General features: G+C 38.4%; 1 protein-coding gene across 1 annotated transcript in view; it reads right to left on the bottom strand.

The window, feature by feature from the left end:
* Window positions 1–19,834, bottom strand: part of LOC127953690 (SH3 and multiple ankyrin repeat domains protein 1) — a 108,042-nt gene extending 88,208 nt beyond the window's left edge. The window contains exon 1 of the mRNA XM_052552958.1: window positions 19,807–19,834. The gene's annotated coding sequence lies outside the window, so the exon portion shown is untranslated. The remainder of the gene's footprint in view (window positions 1–19,806) is intronic.
* Window positions 19,835–20,416: the final 582 nt, after the last annotated feature.

Here is a 20,416-nt window from a genome sequence, read left to right as displayed (position 1 = left end):
CACACAATGATACTTCAGAGTTCACTAACATCATTCAGCAGTGACCTGTGGTTCTAGAAGAAGAGCGTGAGATTCTTACACAGAGCAGCAGCCCATATACAGAGTATTTATGAGCGTGTTTCAGAGAGACGGAGAGAGAGAATAAGCCAGCATGTATGGAAAGAGAGAAAGCGAGGCAGAGGGGAAAGGTCACCATGTCTTGTCAATAACAAAAATGATGTCAAGCGACTTCCACCTTCTCTTTGCTCGCGTTTGACAGTGATGTCACCTCGTGTCCTGTTCATCAACCAGCCACTGGGCACATGACAGCCTCGTATTTCCTCTGAGCTCGAACCTCGCTCGACGGGCGCAGTGATAATGTCAAAACATGAAAACAGCCCTAGTCCCAGCCACCTCCGAGAGGCCGAACAATGCCTCGCTAGCCTGTCTTTTCTGGCTAGACTGATAAGAGCAAAGACATCTCAATGGGAAAGAGCTCGCAGAAATGTTGCTGAATGGAAGCGCATAAAGAGGTTACACACATTGGAGCGGAACGCTGCAGGGGGAGAGAGTGTGTGGGCTCTGGGATTGATGCTTGAGTTTTTCATGCTTGAAAAATGATTGGAGACGCCACGCACGATGGCACAAACGCAGGACGGATCATCCCACTATGAACGAGACATATTGATGTCATGCTGCTTTCAGTTTTTCTTATAATATTGCATATAGCAGAATATATAAAAGATAGTCCAGACTATAGTCTTTTTACCCTCCTTCCATCCAGCAGACGTTACAGGAGCCTACACTCTCGCACCAGTTCTCGCACAATTTATATAAAAATATCATTGCACTACTGTTATTTTGCATAGAATACATTGTTTAACAATACTTTTGCACACTCATCCAACTGTATTTATTACCACTGTTCTCATGTTCCTCCTGTTCATAATGTATATGTAATCTTTCATTGCTCTGTTCATAATGTACATACAATCCCTACATTGCATTCATATTTATATTCTGTATATACTCTGATCAACATTGTATATAGTAACTCCACTGTACATTCTGTATATCATAGCTTTACTTACTCTGCACTTTTATGTATATAAAACACTATATTCTTGCACTTCTGGTTAGATGATAAACTGCATTTCATTAGCTCTGTACTTGTAATCTGCATAATGACAATAAAGTTCAATCTAATCTAAATCTAATCTAATCTAATCTAATCTAAAGGGACAGCTCAAAACTAAGTTTTCTAGTGTTTTTATGGTAAAATTGAACTAGAAATATAAAAAAAATTATTCCATCTAATAATTACATTTTTGATGGAAAAGAATATTTGATTTTAGTGTAAATGTAAACTTAAAACTTGAAAATTAGAAATGTTGGCAACTAACAAATAAGTTTAATTTGAAGTCCTCAAATTATAAAGAAAAATATAGAAAACTTCTATATAGTAAAAATCTGATACATAACAACATTATTTAAACTTAAAATGAAATGAAAACTAAAGTTAATTCAAAATATGAATAGATGTAATATTATTATATAAATAATACTAAAATAAACCTGTATTACTTTCTCTTTTTTTCTCTCTGTGGATCACAAAATAAAAGATTTTTAAAAGAAAATACATTTTAAAAGAAAATGTCTTTGTGCATAGGATGAAAGTCAATGGGTTCCAATGTTGTTTTGACCACACTGACTTTCACAGTATGGAAAACACAATTGAAAAATATACAAATATCTTTCATTTTGTTTTGCACGATAAAAAAAAAATGATGCAGGTTTGCAGCAACTTAAGGATAATTAAATGATGACAGAATTTTTATTTTTGGGTGAACTATCTCAATAATAACCTCTAGATGTCAACTGTAGTCCAATCAATCTAGTCCAGTTTGTCTCATGAATATGTAATGACTTAAATAGCAGTGTGGGAAGTACCATCCATAAATAAATTAGGTTTCTATTTGGCTTTAGCAAAGAAAACAGACAAAATGGATGCATTAAAGTTATACGTGTTAAATAACACGATGTTATGCAATCAAACTACCTCCTCTTATTTGTCAATAAACTCTCCTGGCCTTTCTTTTTCTTGCCTGCATGTCTGAAAAGACACCCTCAAGCGAACTTTGGATCTGTGTGGTCCACAAAGGCTCCACTGACTCAGCTGTTGTGGTCAGTGTGTAGGTTTTCTAAGCTAATGCACTGAGGCTTGTGTTAAAAACAGAGCTAATGGGCACGGATTATACAACCAGGAAGAACTTATTAAATCCTACGTAACTATCAAAAAAGCTAACAAAAGGATCAGACACATCATATGCCCACAACAAATCAACACAACAAAGTAAAAAAAAAAATGGTTTTCTTATTCTAGGGGATTATAAATGAACGCTCAAACAGCTACAGTATATCCAAAAGGGATAAAAGACATTTGAAAAAATACTAGTCTTGACAGTCTGAGGTAAATCTCAGAAAGGACAAAAAACGAGTGAAATCAACCTCAAAATCCTTCACACGCACAAACCACTGCATTACTGAGGTGTTTCCCGTAACGATGTGGTTGTGTATTTTGTCGACTCACAATCTTTTTCCATTAATACTGATATTTTAATCATTTCTGTGCAATAACTCTTTAAACTGAGGAGATCTCAGTTTTTTCTTGTTATCTTGAGGTGGAGTATTTGGTTTGCAAATAAATGTGTTTTAGAGTTAAAAAACTAAATGGAAGATTTCCTCTCAGCCAAACAAGGAAAACAAACGGATTTTCCTGCAAACTAAACCTCCATAAAAATATGATGACATACTTGGGTAAACCACAGCTGTATTAACATGTCAAATAAAGCTGGTTTAATGTGTTTGAGACAGTGCTGTGTGGCCTGAGGGCTTCCTCCAGCTGATGGTGTTTGACAGAACTGCTACAGTTCAGGCTGTGGTTTCCTGACAGAATGCACTGCTGTTTTGCCACGGCTCCCTCAGGTGCAAGCCAAGCTGACTTGGCATTTGGTGAGGGACATATTTTGTCATGATACAGTCGTCAGAGGGATTTGAGTGAGCAAACACAGGATTGAAATGTCTCTGTGTGTCTGTTTGAGAGAGATGGCTGAGAGGGAAGGCGGGACGAAACTGGATCAGTGGAGCTTGCACTCAGACAAGTACATGCTCTCTCTTCCTCTGCGACAGATGTCAAATTCAATTCCACAAACACAGGCCAAACCGAGCACTGGTACTGTAATGAAACAAAATGGAAAAGATTATGAAACTGTATCACAACTTAAAAAAAAAAAATGTGGAGGCAAAAATCCCACGTTGCACTTTTTTTAGGTTGTAAACAAAACAAAGATTATTGAAGTATGTTTTATAATAAAATACTATTTCATACTTTTTTTCACATTTAATTTAACGTTACTTGCTTTATTTGTAATTGAAATGTACTAGCAGTTTCTGAGTGACATCTTATCTTCGAAGCACTGACATGCTGACTGCATCGTACAACAAATAATACAACATTTTTATAACTTTGACATTAATTGAATAATCCAAAAATACTCCATTCCTTGTAGAAAAATAAATAGAAGCTCATTTTACCTAACAATTACTTAATATTAGACATGTTTAGCATTCATGTTAATGCATGATTTTCACACATTACAAAACATTTACCATTGCTAAAACTTGTGACTGTTATGAGTTATGAACTAAGTGTGACTGTTATGAGTTATGAAATAGCATATAAAATGTTAGTTTTTTTTGTTATTATTAAACTTATTACTTCATATAAATATTTATTGTTAATTTAATTAATTTCGGATTACAAAGATTGCAGAAATCATAATATAAACATGTAGCCTACATTTAATTTCAAATATAAAATTTAAAAAAAAATTTTATTAAATATTTAAGCACCTTTCTTCATTGAACGTGTTGAAAATGCTGTATTTTGTAGGAAAGCATATGACACACACACATAAACATGCTCTGACGCGTTGAGCCATCCATCAAACAGATGAAAGTCGTGACATTTGCCAAGTATGATAACCCATACTCAGAATTGGTGCTCTGCATTTAACCCATCCAAGTGCACACACACAGCAGTGAAAAGTGAATTATCTCAAGGGCACTTCAGCCATGGGTATTGAGGGTAAAAGAGCACTGTTCATTCACTCCCCCCACCCAACTACTGCCAACACCAAGACTCAAACCTGCAACCTTCAGGTTACAAGTCCAACTCACTACCCATTAGGCCACAGTTGACCCAATCTAGTTGCTGTCACTTTCTAATATTCAATGCTCCAAACCAGCCAGTGACACATCATCTTCCTCACTGGGATCTGACAGATTGAATTGCAGTATCAAAACTTTAACCATCAATTTAAAACCACCACATTTTTTTTTTCACCATCTGAGCATAAAATACTGTGAAGAAGTGTCATATTGGGTAAATGATAGTGACTTGACATTTAGAAGGCAGTGTCAATATTATACGGGGTGCTGATGTCACGGATGTGAAGCTGCTTGGTATTTAAAGGAGTTCTGTGGGCAGCTTTCTAACCACCTTCACCGGAATCAATAATAAATATTCCTGCCGGCCCTCAAAAAGACATGACAATGAACAATGAAAATTCTCTTTATATTCCTTTTAAAAAGGCAACAAAAGGGGTTTTGCAACGCAGAAGAACCATTTTGGGTTCCTCAAAGAACATTTTGATCGTCTGAAGCACTTTTTTTCCCACAATAAAAACCTTTTGTGGAATTGAAAAATTCTTTGGATGTTAAAGGTTCTATATGGAACCACAGATGCCAATAAAGAATCTTTACCTGTACTTGAACACATCAAACCCTTCATTCCACAAATTCTCACTGCGTTCAAAATCATTAGCTTAGCATCTATTCATAAATAGTTTAACATAAAGAGAGATAAGATTGGCTTTTATCTCAGCTACATGTTTTTTTACGTGCATTAATCGTTATCCATTAACATACACTAACTACTGCCTCTAAAAGCTTCTGCCTTTGATGGTTAATGACAGCAGCCTTCATATTCTCAATTAATTTTAGTGGAGAGTGTCAGATGGAAAACAGAGAGAAGAGCATCAAGATGCTGAAGCTTAAATTTGACTATTGTGTGTTCTAATTGTGAATGAAAGGGGAAAACCAACACACAAGGAATCGTCTTTTAATCGTTCTAATCTATTCTATATAGGCCAATCAATATGGCAACAATTCAAACAGTACTTCTCTTCCCCCTCCCTCTCCTCCAGGGCCCTCAGCTTCGACAATACGTGTGCACGCTTCAACTCCTGTCTGTGTTTGCATTTTAAATTATTCAAAGCAATAAAAAGAACAGAAAAGATGATTAACATTCCCCCAGCTTTCACAAGACTCCAAATCCACAGCTGTCACACAAAACTGCACATTCTGCTTGAGGAAACGTAGGGATGCATGCTCCCAGGACAATGCTAAATGATGCGTATGACAGAAATGATAAAGTGCCATTTCACAACAGCATTATTTTTTTTACATCTAGAAAAGATGCATGAAGAAACATCTGAAAATTCCCTAAAATGCAGTACAAAGCGCAATTTTACTGAATCTTCTGACTGTATTGTTAACATATTTAGTGTAACTCAATAAATCATATTATTGATTCTGTAAAATCACTTTCTAATAATCTCTTTGATTGAGACACAACACAAGTGATGCTGGTTTCTTAGCTCTAATCTCTAAGACTGTGATCAATTAGGGCGCTGCAGGCAATGGTCCATGGCTGATTTGAAAATAAAGCAATAATCTGGCAATAATGCATTTGAGGGGTGTGAATAAAATCAATCCTGTCTAGTGTGAAAGCTTTCTGCTTTCAAATGTTAATGTGACGATTATGGCCATCATTACGTAGTCTTCTTTCGTAATTACCAAAGCTCTGGAGAATCTGCGCCCTGTATAACATAAGAGCAGCCACCTGGACAGAGTCTGAAGAGCCAACATCACTGACCTTATGTTGAAAGGAAGCCAGAAGTCTTAAGCCTTGATATTATGGAAAAAATATTTAATCCATTGTGCCTGTGAGAAAAGCTTAAAGAAATACATTGGGTTTAATACAAGCTTTCAATCAGCAGCAAAACAATGAGAGTGACTTACAATAAATATGAAGGGGGCCAGTTTCACTTTCAATGGTGTAGCCACAAGACTTAATAGGGGTCATATGACGTTGCTAAAAAAGAACATTATGTTGTGTGTTTGGTGTAATGAAATGTGTTTATTTGGTTTAACATTAATAAACAGATTATTTTACACATACTTTACATTATTGTTTCTCCTCTATGCCCCGCCTTCTCAAACGTGTCAAGTTTTACAAAGCTCATCGTTCTGAAAAGCAAGGTGTGCTCTGATTGGCCAACTATCCAGTGTGTTGTTATTGGCTGAATGCCTCAAGCGTGTGATGGAAATGTACAACCTGTCACAGTGTCTGGTCTGTAGGTGTTTCTCAATGTCAAGGAAGGATCCTCGGAAGCCAGTATTTCGAGGATGCTACGTCATCGACATCCGTCGAAGGACTGTTCCAATGTCGAGGATCCTCGGAATTTTAGTCCTTGGTTCGAAGAATATCTCATACACAGGAAAGGATGCATATGTGTATATTTTGAGCTCTCAAATCACCCACAATCCTATGCGCGCAGCTTTGCCATCTAACGTTAGTTCAAAAATGCAAAAATGTCGGAGCGTTAACGGTTTTTATTTACGTTACCAAACATTTGTTATAACTGTAGTAAATATAAGTAAAGTTTGACATTTAAATGCCAGTACAAATTACTACCATTTCTTTTATAAATAACTAGTTAAGTTGTCCAAAGTAATTTAACGATACCATTAAAAGCGTTATTCAAACAGACCTTTTCACTGACGTAATGACGCAATTACGTGCACTTGCTAGGCTGTTCCATTTACGTGTTCTCCAAATGCTAAAGAGGACTCTCGCCTAGCCTCTTAAGGAAGTGACTTGGAAGGATCAGTCCAGCCAAGGAAGTATCCTTGATATTGAGAAACGCCTTGTGTTTCCCTGGGTGTCCACTAGTTGTCACACTTCCCCATAGTCACCCCACTGCAGGCACTACATTTCCCACGAGCCTTTGTCCCATTCATCACTGTTAATTGCACACCTGATATTGCACTCAGCTGTCTCCACTTTCATCGTTTTCACCTGTCCATATGAACCAGCCTGTCTCATTCTGTTTCAGTGAGACCTTGTTTTCCATCACCCGGCTTTCTCGTGTTCCCTTGTGGTTTTCTTGTTTCTTGTTCTTGGACTGATTTTTATGGTTATGACCTCTTGCCTGTTTTTGGATTGATTTTGGATTACCCCATTAAAACACTGCATTTGGATCCATCGTTTCCTGTGTGCATTCGTTACATGCCCCTCACCATACTGTCATACTGTGTCCCGGTGTGACAAGACAAAACCAACTAAATCCTTTACAAACGAGGCATTTGTTGCATCCAGTGGGGACATAATTACTGATTATAAGATGTTTTTAAATGTCGAGTTGCATAGTGTTGAATAAACATAAAACCATCTTTGCATATGTGATTGGAGGAACGACAAACAACAAGCGCTACTCTACACTGCTAAAAACTCAGTTTGAATCATCAGTGGCAAATCCTTCACTTATGAAAACATAAAGCCTGTGTGTCAGCATTATTTGTCAGAACACTGCCATTGTATGCTACTCTCCCAGGGAACAGTCCTCTGTAAAATGTGCTGCACGCATCTGAATATTTGGGTTGAACTGTTCTGGAACAGTGTTGTAAATACAAGTTAACCACTGATTTCTAGTTTTCTTCTCTTTTGGAGGACAAATCAAAGAAGCGTTGCTTTCACAACGAAACACACAACATCTTCACGACATGGCTGCAACAACAATACTACAGCGAGAATAAAACGTACTCCTTTCTTTGTGTGAACATTTGTGCAACTTTGTTACCATTATAACATAACAAACCAAAAACTGAATTTAAGTGCTTTTATAAAAAAAAAAGTATAACCTTCACATTTCTGCTTTTAAATGCTTAAAAATGGGCCCCATGTACTTCCATTGTAGGTGTTTTTTTTGTTGTTGTTGTTTTTTTTTTAGGAAATCAACGTCATGCCAAGGGCTGTCAATTGTGGTTATGCACAACAAACTTCTGTATTGTGTAAAACAGGTTACTGCTTCTGGTTCAGGTATGTGAACCAGATGTGTATGTGCTTCATTAAATATGGAGCAGTTATACTCAAGATGCTACCAGAGAAGGAGCTACCAAAGATGAGCCTAAACTGTCCATCACATAAAGTGATATCTAAAAGTGTTTTTTTTTTCTAATTATTTTTCTTACTATCATTCAGACATTAAAACCCAATAAAATGCCAACAACAAAAATAAATATGCAGCTTAGCTGATTGCCTTTATTATCACCGTCAGTTCATGCTGCTATTAATATTTATTACATAATTTCTCTGAAAAACAGATGCGATGAGACCAGTTTTGGCATATGCCCCATTGAACTTGAATATTGAATATTTTGAACCCCAAAATATTTCTTTAACTGTTTAGACAGACCTTCAGACACGAGAAATGAAAAGATGTTTTCAGCTAAATGGAGCACTGAAAGTTGCAAGTTTATGTTTGTTTGTGTGCATCAAAGTCTGCCAGTGTACATGCAGTGTACATGGACCCTACCGCCGGCGGGCGGCTGATTAGTTAGGGAGGATCTGTCATATATCATTCCCCATTCACAGTGCCACCACCCTCCAATCTTTCTATAAATACAACCAGCAGCGCCTCCATTATTAATGCACACAGCCACTCCAGCCAATCACGCCAATCTTTGCTGAATCCATCATCCCAAGCTGAACGGCACAATCTCCAGATGCCTGCCTGTCTGGATGACCCTCCCACAGCTTTCTGAATAAGGCCTGCAGCTACGCACAGGCTGTAGAAGAGGATCAAAACCAGGATCCTGGGGTGGATGAGGGTCTGGCTCATTCACCATAATCTTTTAGAAATGGGATGAACGGATGACTGAGCACATAGTGAGGGCAATATAACTGCTCTGACACACCTGAGGACACATCATCCCATTGCTGCAATGTGAGAGAGTATTACAGTCATTTCTACCATTTAGACCTCTTTTTTATTTTTATTTTTTCAAAATATTATTATTTTATCCGGTCAGTCTCTTGAGATTAAAATCTCAATATGTTTGATGGCAGCACAAAACATTACAACAATACCAACAGCAAAGAATTATGTGTAAAGAAATGTGACTAACTGCATAAATGCCAAAATTACTGTTTAAAAATCTTTGACCTGAGTCCTAAAACAATTTAAAGGCACTAGGGTTTGAAGTGTAAAAAGTGATTAGGACAAGACCCTGACTCTGGGCAGTTTGCAGCAATATTACTGTAATATTAATACTGAAGCTGTATTTTTCATTTTCAGTACAATTGATAACTAAGAGGCAAGGCCACGGCAGTTGCATTTGTATTAAATGAGAGAGCAATGAGATATGAGAGACATCAAAGTAGTGCCAGTTTCACTTACTCAGATGAGCGGTGAATAGAAAATGGCAAATAATACGAAATACCTGACAGATTTATGCTGTGATTGACCAAATATTCCAGAAAGCCCCACAATAGTGATAAGCATCATGACACTATACATAATAAGGTAGGTCACTGCCACATGTTCATAAAAAGATGTGTAAAATATGACTCAAAACTAGGGCTTGTTAAAACGTGTTGCAAGTGCACAGATGGACTCTTGTTTTCTTATAATTTATGCTGTCACATATTGCTCATCTCTTCAGGCTAATAGCTTTAGGCTTGAACATGCACCTGTTTTGGTGAAAGAAGAACTGTTATGAATCATTTTCGATTTTCTTTTCTCAAATGGAAAAAAAGAAAGAAAAAAAATGGGCCTATACTTGTATTCTTGGTAAACACATATCAGCAGTGTTCCCACGTTCCAGGAAAGCTTGAAAATGTCATTGAAAATATTCTAGAGTCAATATTCATTTTTCAGTCCTGTATTAACTCCAGTGACTTCCAAAACACTTGTTTTTGAAGACACTTGTTCAATGAAGCCAGACTCACATTGATACTAAATATACAAAGTTCTGTCATCATTTACTCACCTTCCAGTTGTTTCAAACCTGTATGAGTTTTTTTCCTTCTGCTGAACACAAAAGAAGATATTTTAAAGAATGTTGGTATCCAAACAGTTGACGGTAGCCATTGACTTCCATAGAATTTTTTCTAAGTCAACTGTTTGGTTACCAACATTCTTCAAAGTATCTTATTTTGTGTTCATACTTGTTTGGAATAACCTAAGGGTGAGTAAATGATGACAGTTTACACGTTTGGGTGACCTATCCCTTTAAGTACCCAGAAAAATGCTAAAAACAATCAAAAAGACAAAAATCACATGTCAAATTCTAAATAAACATTCACAAATCGAACTTATTACACAAAATAATAGGTGATCTTATACAAATTTCCATGCCAACTCACAGTGCAACATTAACCTAAAAAAGGACATGACTGACAGGAAGGACAGCTTTAAAAGCCTATTGATCTAATTGTTGACTTGAGCTGACACTGCCACCGCAGCTAAGCTGAAGGTTGATTGATGGTCTGTGTGCGCCTGACACTGATAAACTGAGACAAACCTGCCAGCATATGAGGAAGTACATCTGCAAATTTAGCATAGCTGCTGCAATGTAGGCTGAAGTATGTGGCCATTAGACTTGCAATAGATGAGCAGAGACTGAAGGATAGCAGACATGCACCACTGGCCTCCAACGAGCTATTCATCAACCAATGCAGTGGATCACACACAGAGTTAATCTGTTTGGCACAACTCTAAAACACGTTCCTAATAAACAAACCGGATAGCGTCATTTGCCTTAATGGAATTCAGTCTTCCCGGATCTGCAGGGGTGAGCTATAGCCATTTTTGCACACTGATATTCTCATCAGAAGCTGTGTCGCTTTATTATACAACTGCAGAAAAGCAAGCGTGGCTGGATTACTACAGGTTTTGTGTGCAACTATATGATTGTGCAAACAAAAGTGATTTTATGCAGAAGTATTCATGAGTAATTGATTGTCTCCCGTCCTCATTAAGCAGGTCTCAGCAGCATAATCCCTCTGAATGAAGATGAGCGCTTCTTAGCCACACACCAACATACTGTTACTCATTCTTCATTGTAGTTTTGATCAGCTAACACAAAAACACAAGTTAAACATGTTTGTCCATTTGCCTGATATGGTTTACTGATTGATAATAGACTGAATGATATTACGCAAACTGAGAAGGGTGAAATATTTGTGCGCTTAAAAGTCTTTAGAGGCTGCTAACTTTGATTAAAAAAATCAGTCCGTGTTTATACAGCAGTGGTTCTCAACCTTTTTGACTCCAAGGTTCCCAAATTTTCCACAACTACATTAGAAGGTCCAACTTCAAATTTAAAAAAAAAACTTCAAAGCTCAGTACTTCAAAGAAAAAGATTGTTGGGGAGGTGGGGGCATCTTGATTTTTAGTAACAGGCATCACACGGAACAGGGGCCTTAAAGGGGGGGGTGAAATGCTATTTCATGCATACTGAGTTTTTTACACTGTTAAAGAGTTGGATTCCCATGCTAAACATGGACAAAGTTAAAAATTAAGTTGTACGTTTGAAGGAGTTTTTCTGTTCCAAAAATACTCCTTCCGGTTTGTCACAAGTTTCGGAAAGTTTTTTTCGAGTATGGCTCTGTGTGACGTTAGATGGAGCGGAATTTCCTTATATGGGTCCTGAGGGCACTTCTGCCGGAAGAGCGCACGCTCCCGTATAGCAGAGCAGAGAGAGGCTGAGCACAGACAATCACTGATCAGAGCGAGAGCGTCGCGAAATGTCAAAAAAGGAGTGTGTTTTTGGTTGCCAGGGCAAGACAACCCTGCACAGATTACCAAAAAAAAAACAGCATTAAGGGACCAGTGGATGGAGTTTATTTTTACAGAGCATCAACTGAGTTGTGCAAGTGTTTGTGTTTGTTCCCTGCATTTCGAAGATGCTTGTTTTACAAACAAGGGCCAGTTTGACGACGGATTTGCGTATCGTTTATTTCTTAAGGATGATGCAATCCCAACGAAAAAGGGTCACAATTGTGTGTTGGAACCACAGGCGGTGAGTAAAACTGCTTCAAATATCTCTGCCTCCTTGTTAGTGTGTCCGCCTCCCATCGGAGACCCGGGTTCGAGCCCCACTCGAGCGAGTCCTTGCTGCTGCTGCTCTCGTTCAGTTTCAGCCTTCACAGCTGTCACAGCTTCCAAACGCTGTCAACGCAACTGGCGCTCGTGATTCTTTAGCTCCGCCCACACGTCACGCCTCCAGGCGCTCGTGTTTTTCCGGGAAAAATCGGTACAGACTATCTTTCTCTTATGAATATAATAAAACTAAAGAGTTTTTGGAGTTATGAAGGATGCAGTACTACTCTATAGGTACTCAAGATTAACAGGATATTGAGTGAAAACGAGCATTTCACCCCCCCCCCCCCCCTTTAACATTTTTGATGACAAAAAGCCCAAAATATAATGTGATCAAATTTAATTGAGCAATTACATTTTTTGAAAATTTGTTTGGTTTGATTATTCTTGCTATTTCTACTACCAGTTCTTTTTTGTATGTACTGTATGTATGTATGTATTGATTGACTGAAATCAATAAAACACAGTACAAACATGTTCTTGCCTTAGTCCAAGTCACTGATTCAGAATTTTATGGTTCGGTTTAGCAGGAAGTGTCATGTATCCATCAACTTATTCCAATTCACAATTTGAATATTTTCGGGTCATATATATCTCGTAGGACATTCTTACTTAAGTGACTCTTGTTGTAACTACATAGATATGCTTAGACACAAAAATACATAAGACATATGTTTGCACAACTATATGCTGATTGATTTTTATTTTTACTGTAAATATAAAACAATGGCTGTCAATAAAATGTAATGTAATTTTCTATTGACACCCAAGTGGACCTCAGTTTAAAAACCCCTGATATGGAGTATTACATTTACTCCTAAGAGTCGTCTTACTGAACCTGAACATCAACACTTAATAAATGCGCATAAGCAGCGAACCGGTCCATAGAAAAGTCAATATGGGGCATAATGCACTGCCACGGCAGTTTAAAACTGCTGTTCTGGGCCAACCGGCTCACCACCAATGCTTCTGAGTCTAAAAATAGCTGTACTTTGATGATGCACTGGTGACTGCTGGGAAAATTCATGCCCCACTCCCCCTCTTTTGCTGCATCCCTCTTTCCCTCTCAATGGTGCAATTAGCACTAATACACTGGGATCCGGTCCACAGAATTGCAGGAGACTGCGGCCAATCGCTCAGATCAATTGGCATCAATGAGCACATACTCATGCAGCGAGCAGGAAGGAAGAAGAACAGCAGCATGCAACCATCTTTCTCTTGCATTTTTGCAAGTGAGTGACTGAAAGAAAAAGAGAGTGATGATGCCCTCTGAGATTTAACAAAGGGATTCTGTTCTACTTATGTGCATACACACGCTCAACCACTGCTGTGAGAAACACCCCAATGCCCTGTACTCACACCAATGCCGACATCATCTCACGCTGACTCTGCTTGAATTTCCAAAGTGCTAGACCAATCTCAGCAGCAGGACTTGTGTTTAGGTTTTTTTTCAATCACATGGGGAAACAGCTCTGTCAGTACAAGGGGCCTTTGGCACAACACTCCTATTCTGCCCAAGCCAGATACGACCAGAGTGCATGACACCTGTCCCTATATAACACTTCAGCAATCAAAAACTATTGATCAACATCAACCTCCTTGCCTGAGAAAACCAGCTTAAAACAACATTGTCTTGGTTTGGTGCTTATCTAGCTGGTGGACCAGCAATGTTATGCTATTTACCTGCAATTAAGGCAAGTCATCAAGCCCTTACCCTTTGATGAAGATAGTTGACCCAGGAAGTTTTGCTAAGATAAAAAAAAAAAGACTGGTGGGTACACCAGCAAAGCAACATCCAATTCTGAGGAACAGAAATCAAAACAAAATAATGCAAGTTGCATTATCAGATCATTTACACCATTAAACCAGGATGACTATATTCCAAATATTACATTTGAAGGGATAGTTCATCCCACAAAAACTGCAAATTCTGCAATCGTTTGTGCATTCATGTGCCGTTTCAAATCATTTCCATGCAGAAACAAAAATCCTTCTGTAGAACACTTGAAAACACTTCACTATTTTGAAAAACGCTGGGTTCCAAAAAAACATTGGAACCTAATGAATTTCATTTTAAGGATAAACACACACACACAGAGAAGAAATAAAGCAAATGCAGGTTTATGCCAGGACATAGCATGAGGGTAAGTAAATTTCAAGGACAATGATCAGATTTGCATATGTATGCAAAAATTTATCTGCTGAAATTATAGAAGCACTTAAGTGTTCATATAAAGTTTTTTAAAAAGACATTGTTTTAGTCAGAAAGAAAATTAACTTTTAATGAGCATATAATGCACTGAGCTTGGCACAGTTTCTTTCAATCCACAGTGAGGTTTGTAGTATAAAAACTTCAAATGCTGCTACTAAACGAAAATAGAGCTCCAAAAGAAAAATCCAGCTGTACTCTGTTTTTGGCTGATGCCTCAGAGCAGCAGTAGATCTCCTCTGTCCTTGAGCTCACAGGTATGGCCGCCAAAAATCTTGTCATTGTCATGACAATCAGTGTGCAATTTTTTCACAGTAAAGCCTTTATGTGACACAAAACTTGTCAGTGGAAAACCACTTGTCCACGGCACAGTAAAAAAAAAAAAAAAAAAAAAAAAAAAACATATGTAAGCCAAGCAAAGTGCTTCAACTTTGGTGAAGAAAGTGGTGAGAAAAAATGTTACACAGCATAACTTTTTATAAAAGCAATGTAACTTTGTCATGCATAAGTTTTACAAGTGACTTATTTTTACCGGACACTGTTAAGTACTTTGGTCAACCATGGTTGTTTTTAAATGTGCTATATAAATAAAATTGAACAGAACTGAACTTCGCCCAAAACTAGTCATCGGCCCAAACGCCAAAGAGAGACACACTCAAGGCAAAAGAGCGAGAGACAGATGGAAAGTGGAAAAGAGGAGTTTGGGGAGGTGAGAGAGAAAGGACAGAGCTGAAGTAGGCCAGAGCACAAGGGAGACCGTCTGTCCCAGATCAGTCCTTTACCGCGAGCAGAATGAGAGAAGGGGAAAAAACGTGAGCGGAAGTGCGTAAAACAACTGGGCTAAATCCTGAAAGCTTGAACTCTGCCCCTCAAGAGCCTACACGGTAAATATTAGAGGAGGGAGAGATTCACCATCTTCAACCGTTGGGCAAACACAGAGAGAGAGAGTAAAGGATGAAAGGGCAAGAAAAACTCACTGATTGTACAGGGGACAGAAAAGTAAAGTGCTTAAAGAGTGGACGAGGAGGAGGGGAAGTGGTTGGCAACAGCTAAAAAGCCAGGATGGAACTGAGCACAAACACAACCTGATAGGAGTTGAGTAAAATGAAGAGGAATGAAACAGTGAACACTATATCAGGCCTCCACGCTGGCCTAATTCACACAGATCCATTGGTATCGATCCATGCTGGCCAGGTAGCGCCCACTGCCTCGATTCATTAGCTTAGACAGGCAAATGTGTTATTAGAAAACGCTCAGGGTGGAAATATGTGTGTTGAATGCCACATTTGTGTCTACTCATTTCAACTTCAACTTCAACTAAACAAAATAAACCACTTTATGAACCAACCAACAGATGACAACCACCCTGTATCAGGTCAATACAGTTTCAAAGGACAATGTGAGAAGCACTTCAGATTACATTGATTAGAATTGTTCTGTGTGACAGTCATCAGGTTGTCCACATCTGCAGTAGATTTGAGTTGTGTGTGTGATCATTTATCTAAGCCTGCTGAAATGGTGTGAGCTGTTACTATGTTGAGATGAGAACATTTCTCCTCATTTACTGTTACGAGTGTGAGGATGTGTTAATAATGTGCATAATGAGAGAGAAGTGTTTGAACTACAAGGAGAGCAGCAGTACTTGCACATACCAGCATGTCTCTATACGAAGACGTGGAAGAGGCAACAAATACAAATATGAAATAACTGGAAAGAAATACTAAGGATGGGTCAGGATGGATGACGCTACTCTCACATACCTGCAGTACTATAGTTGTCCTTCTCTTCAGCACAGATGCATTAGACAGTAAGTGACGGTAAAGATTTTTACAATGTTACAAATTATTTTTTTCATCAAATAAATGATTTTTAAACTTCTATACATCAAAGTATCCTGAAAAAGTATAATGGTTTCCACCAAAAAATGAAAGGGATAGTTCACCTAAAAACGAAAAATGTCGTTCCAAACCCTTAAGACCTTGATCATCTTCAGAACACAAATTAAGATATTTTTGATGAAATCCGAGAGCTTTCTGACCATCCATAGACTGCAAGTATCCTACAACGTTCAAGGCCCAGAAAGGTTTTAAAGACATTGTTAAAATATTCCATGGGACATCAGTGGTCCAACCGTAATTTTATGAAGCTATGAGAATACTTTTTGAGCGGAAAAACTAAAATAACTTTATTTAACAATTCCTCTTCCCCAAGTTACCATCTACCGCTATTATGGAGAGTACCATGACACATGCACGTGCTTTCCTCTGTACATAAACGAGGCGCAGCGCATCCGTGTTTCTACAACATGTATGTGCCATGGTACTCTTAATAGAGTGTAGTATAATGGTTGTAGATGGTAACTCAAGGAAGAAAAATGGTTGGAAGTCTTTTTTTTTTTTCTTTGCGCACAAAAAGTATTCTCATAGCTTCATACATTTCTGGTTGAATCACTGATGTCACAGACTATTTTGTTGATGTTCTTGGTACCTTTCTGGGCCTTGAACATGGTAGGACCCTTGCTATCTATGGAGGGTCAGAAAGTTCTCTGGGTTTCAACAAAAAAATATCTTAATTTGTTTTTCAAAGATGAACGAAATTCTTACGGGTTTGGAACAGAGTAATTAATGACAGAATTTTTATTTTTGGGTGATCCCTTTAAGCATCACTTCTGTTTGGAAGACTGATATTAATACAAAATGTATCTTAAGCAGCAAATTTTAATTATTTCTGAAGGATCATGTGACACTGAAGACTTGAGATAATGACTGCTGAGGATTCATGACATGACTAAGTATAATATGATAATAAATATGTGGTTTTCACACCCCTACCCTGGACACATCCATGTGTATGCATGCTATGCATGGGGCAATGCAAACAAGAGGAGAGGCCGGGTTTTCCAGAGCATTGAGTGGAAGGGTGTCAGTGGCGTTCTAGTTTCCCAATTTATCAATGGCCCATTCCATGTGGCTAATTTTAACTCTCTTTGTATGCCTTTGTCTGATTATCCACTCTGTCATCCTATCTCATTTCCCCCGAAGCGAACAACTCACACTACACCAGAACAGACTCTAAGTGCATGTGTGTGTTTAAGGGAAGACATAGAGGGTGTGAGAAAAGAGAGCGGGTGACAGTTGTGACAGCATGTGACTGAGGAAGAAATGTTTTATTGCATGCAATGTTGGCAACACCATTCTGCCACAATGTCTGTGCCAGGAAAACAGATCAGGAATTTTTTGCTTCACTTATCCTAATATTGGCAAATGTATATATTTATATATATATATATATATATATATATATATATTTATATATATATATATATATATATATATATATATATATATATATATATATATATATATATATATATATATACACAGCTGTTAGAAGTTTTTATCCACAGATCTTCATTTCTCTTTGGCTTCATTGCTTATTTTTCCCTCCCCCATGTTATTTCTCTCTCTCTGTCTCAATAACTGGCTAGAAATACATATATCGTGTAATTATGGGTGCCCGCAGCAAAGACCTGCAACAATTTCCCTCTTCTGAGCACAGACAATGTATCAGAGGAAGATATACGCGAAAAACAAAGGCTTCTAATAATAGATTCAGCAGATAAAGGCAGGGGACAGTCCCAAACTAAATCAACACACACTCTCGGGAAAGCAGCACACTGAGACTCAAGATCTCTTCACATCCGTGCAGAGGAGAGAATGTTTGCTTGTTGGTTCACTTGTGTGCCACTTCTAGCCTGTGAGATGAGGAGGTGGCTGTCTAGTTAAGGGGCATTCAGTGGGTTGTGTCTGAGCAGCAGTGTGTCTGTGGGCGGAGAAGAATCTGTAGCGAATTGTGTGATTATGGGAATCACCTGAAAAGTACCTAGCCTACTTATATTCACAACAATATAGACAAACGTTAGAAAACCAGTTTTTTTTTTCCCACCCAAATGGGTATGATTTGCTTTCTTCTATTGAAAGCAAAAGGTGAAATTTTTATGACCGTTTCTATGTTCGGTTACACACAGAAATACACTTAATGGATACAGAAGCTTTTAAGCTTCAGAAAGAACACAAAAACATCATACAAAGGGGTCCATATGACTGTCAGAGGTGTAATGATCTGCATCATCTGACGTTATACAATAGTTCTGTGTGACAAAAAGATAAAAGAACTTAAGCTGCTATTCATTCAAAATATTGACATTTGCTCTGGCTCTCCTTGGCATGTTTGTGGATTCATGATCACATCAAGTCAGATCTTTTTAATGAATCGGTTGATGCGCTTCACAAAACCCAGTGGTATTGATTTGTGCACAAAGATTATCATTAAATAATAACCTTAATTTTAATCTGTACTGACAAAGCTTTTGCATGGATTTATAAGACATGGAATATAGTGCACTAGTCGTATGGACCACATCCAGTGATGCTTTTTGAATCATCAGTTCAATATAATCGCATGGAAAGGGTGACCAGTATAATATTCAGTATTGCACCCTTTGTGCTCCACAGGATAAAGGCAGTCGTAAAAATCTGAAATGACATAAGAGGGAATAACTGATGACAGAATTTTCATTTTGCGTGAACTATCCCTTTAACAGCCAATTCTGTCATTCACTGCATATGCTTATAAGAAAGAAAGACAAAAGGCAGTGTACAGGAAAGAAAACTGGTGTGGCATTTAAGAGATGCAATCATACGAGAGAGCTGCCACACTTTCAGATCAGTCCGTGAGGAAGAACATGCCAGTGTATGTGGGTGGGTGGGTGTGTTTCAGGGTGTGACAGGATACTGCATATCAGGCTTCTCCCTTTAAAATACATATTATACATATACATATAAAAAAAACATATTGCACTCTGCACAAGGAGCTGATATGTATCATTTAATTGTCATTATGATAATCTTTCTATGCCAAGCTCTTTCTCTCACAGCAATGCCACATATATATCCAGAAAAACTTCCTAAATTCTGATTCAGTATTCACCTATTCTTTCTGTACACCTCTTGTTTTAAGGGAACCTCTGTCTCTTTAAAGGAAGATCAGATTCTCACGCTGCTGCAGCCAAACTACAGATAACAAGCGACACCAGCCCAGTCTGATCACCTCACATCATTCACTCTGTCCAACAGACACAGCGCATGCACGAGTCGCCTTTCCCGAACGCTCATATTTCTCAACTTTGAATGGCAAACCACCAGCCAGCATCTACACTCATAACCCCTTTCAGGATCCATTCATCACTCATCCTCTGCACATTTTCACAGCCTCCCATTGCATGCACCCCCCTGGCACAGGCGTGAGGAGAAAAGAAGCCTCACTTACTGTCTTGCTGTGGTTGCCTCTATTTGTAGATCCCTCCTTTGTAAATGGAGAGAACGACAGCAGTTATAAAAGAAAGGGAAAATCCAGCAGCTGCTAAAAAAAAAAAAATACAACAACGGCAAAAAAGAGAAGGAGAGGAGAGAGAGAAGGCAGATAAAAAAAGAAAAAAAAAAGAAAAATGAAATGGAGGAAAATAAATCAACGTGGCAACAATTAGGCCTTTTGGAATTACATTTTAGAGTGTGTCCTGCGAGCCGGTGAGCGCTGGGAGCCAATGCATATCCTCAGCGGGCAGACACCGTTCCAGTGGCCGTGCAATAGTAACACTTCTATTTCCTCAGATCCGACAATCGATCTCTCCCTCTCTCTCTCCCTCCTCCCTCCTTTTCTCCCAGCCACGTTCAAACAGCCCCGATCGCTCGTTTTCTTTCAGCTGGTTGGTTGGCTTCGTTCCTCTCTCATCCTCTTGTCTCCCTCCCTCCATACCTGCATTTCTCTCTCTCTCTCTCTCTCTCTCAATCGCTTTTGTCCCTCCCCCTCTCCTCCACCGTCTTCTCCATCAGAATCCAGATACAAGGCAGACCCCTCCTTCCCGCTCTCCTTCTCTCCA

Source organism: Carassius gibelio, chromosome B3 (genome assembly GCF_023724105.1).
Source record: "Carassius gibelio isolate Cgi1373 ecotype wild population from Czech Republic chromosome B3, carGib1.2-hapl.c, whole genome shotgun sequence".
Lineage (NCBI taxonomy): Eukaryota > Metazoa > Chordata > Actinopteri > Cypriniformes > Cyprinidae > Carassius > Carassius gibelio.
The sequence above is the reverse complement of the archived record's forward strand: the minus strand, read 5'-3'. Positions and strand labels throughout refer to the sequence as shown.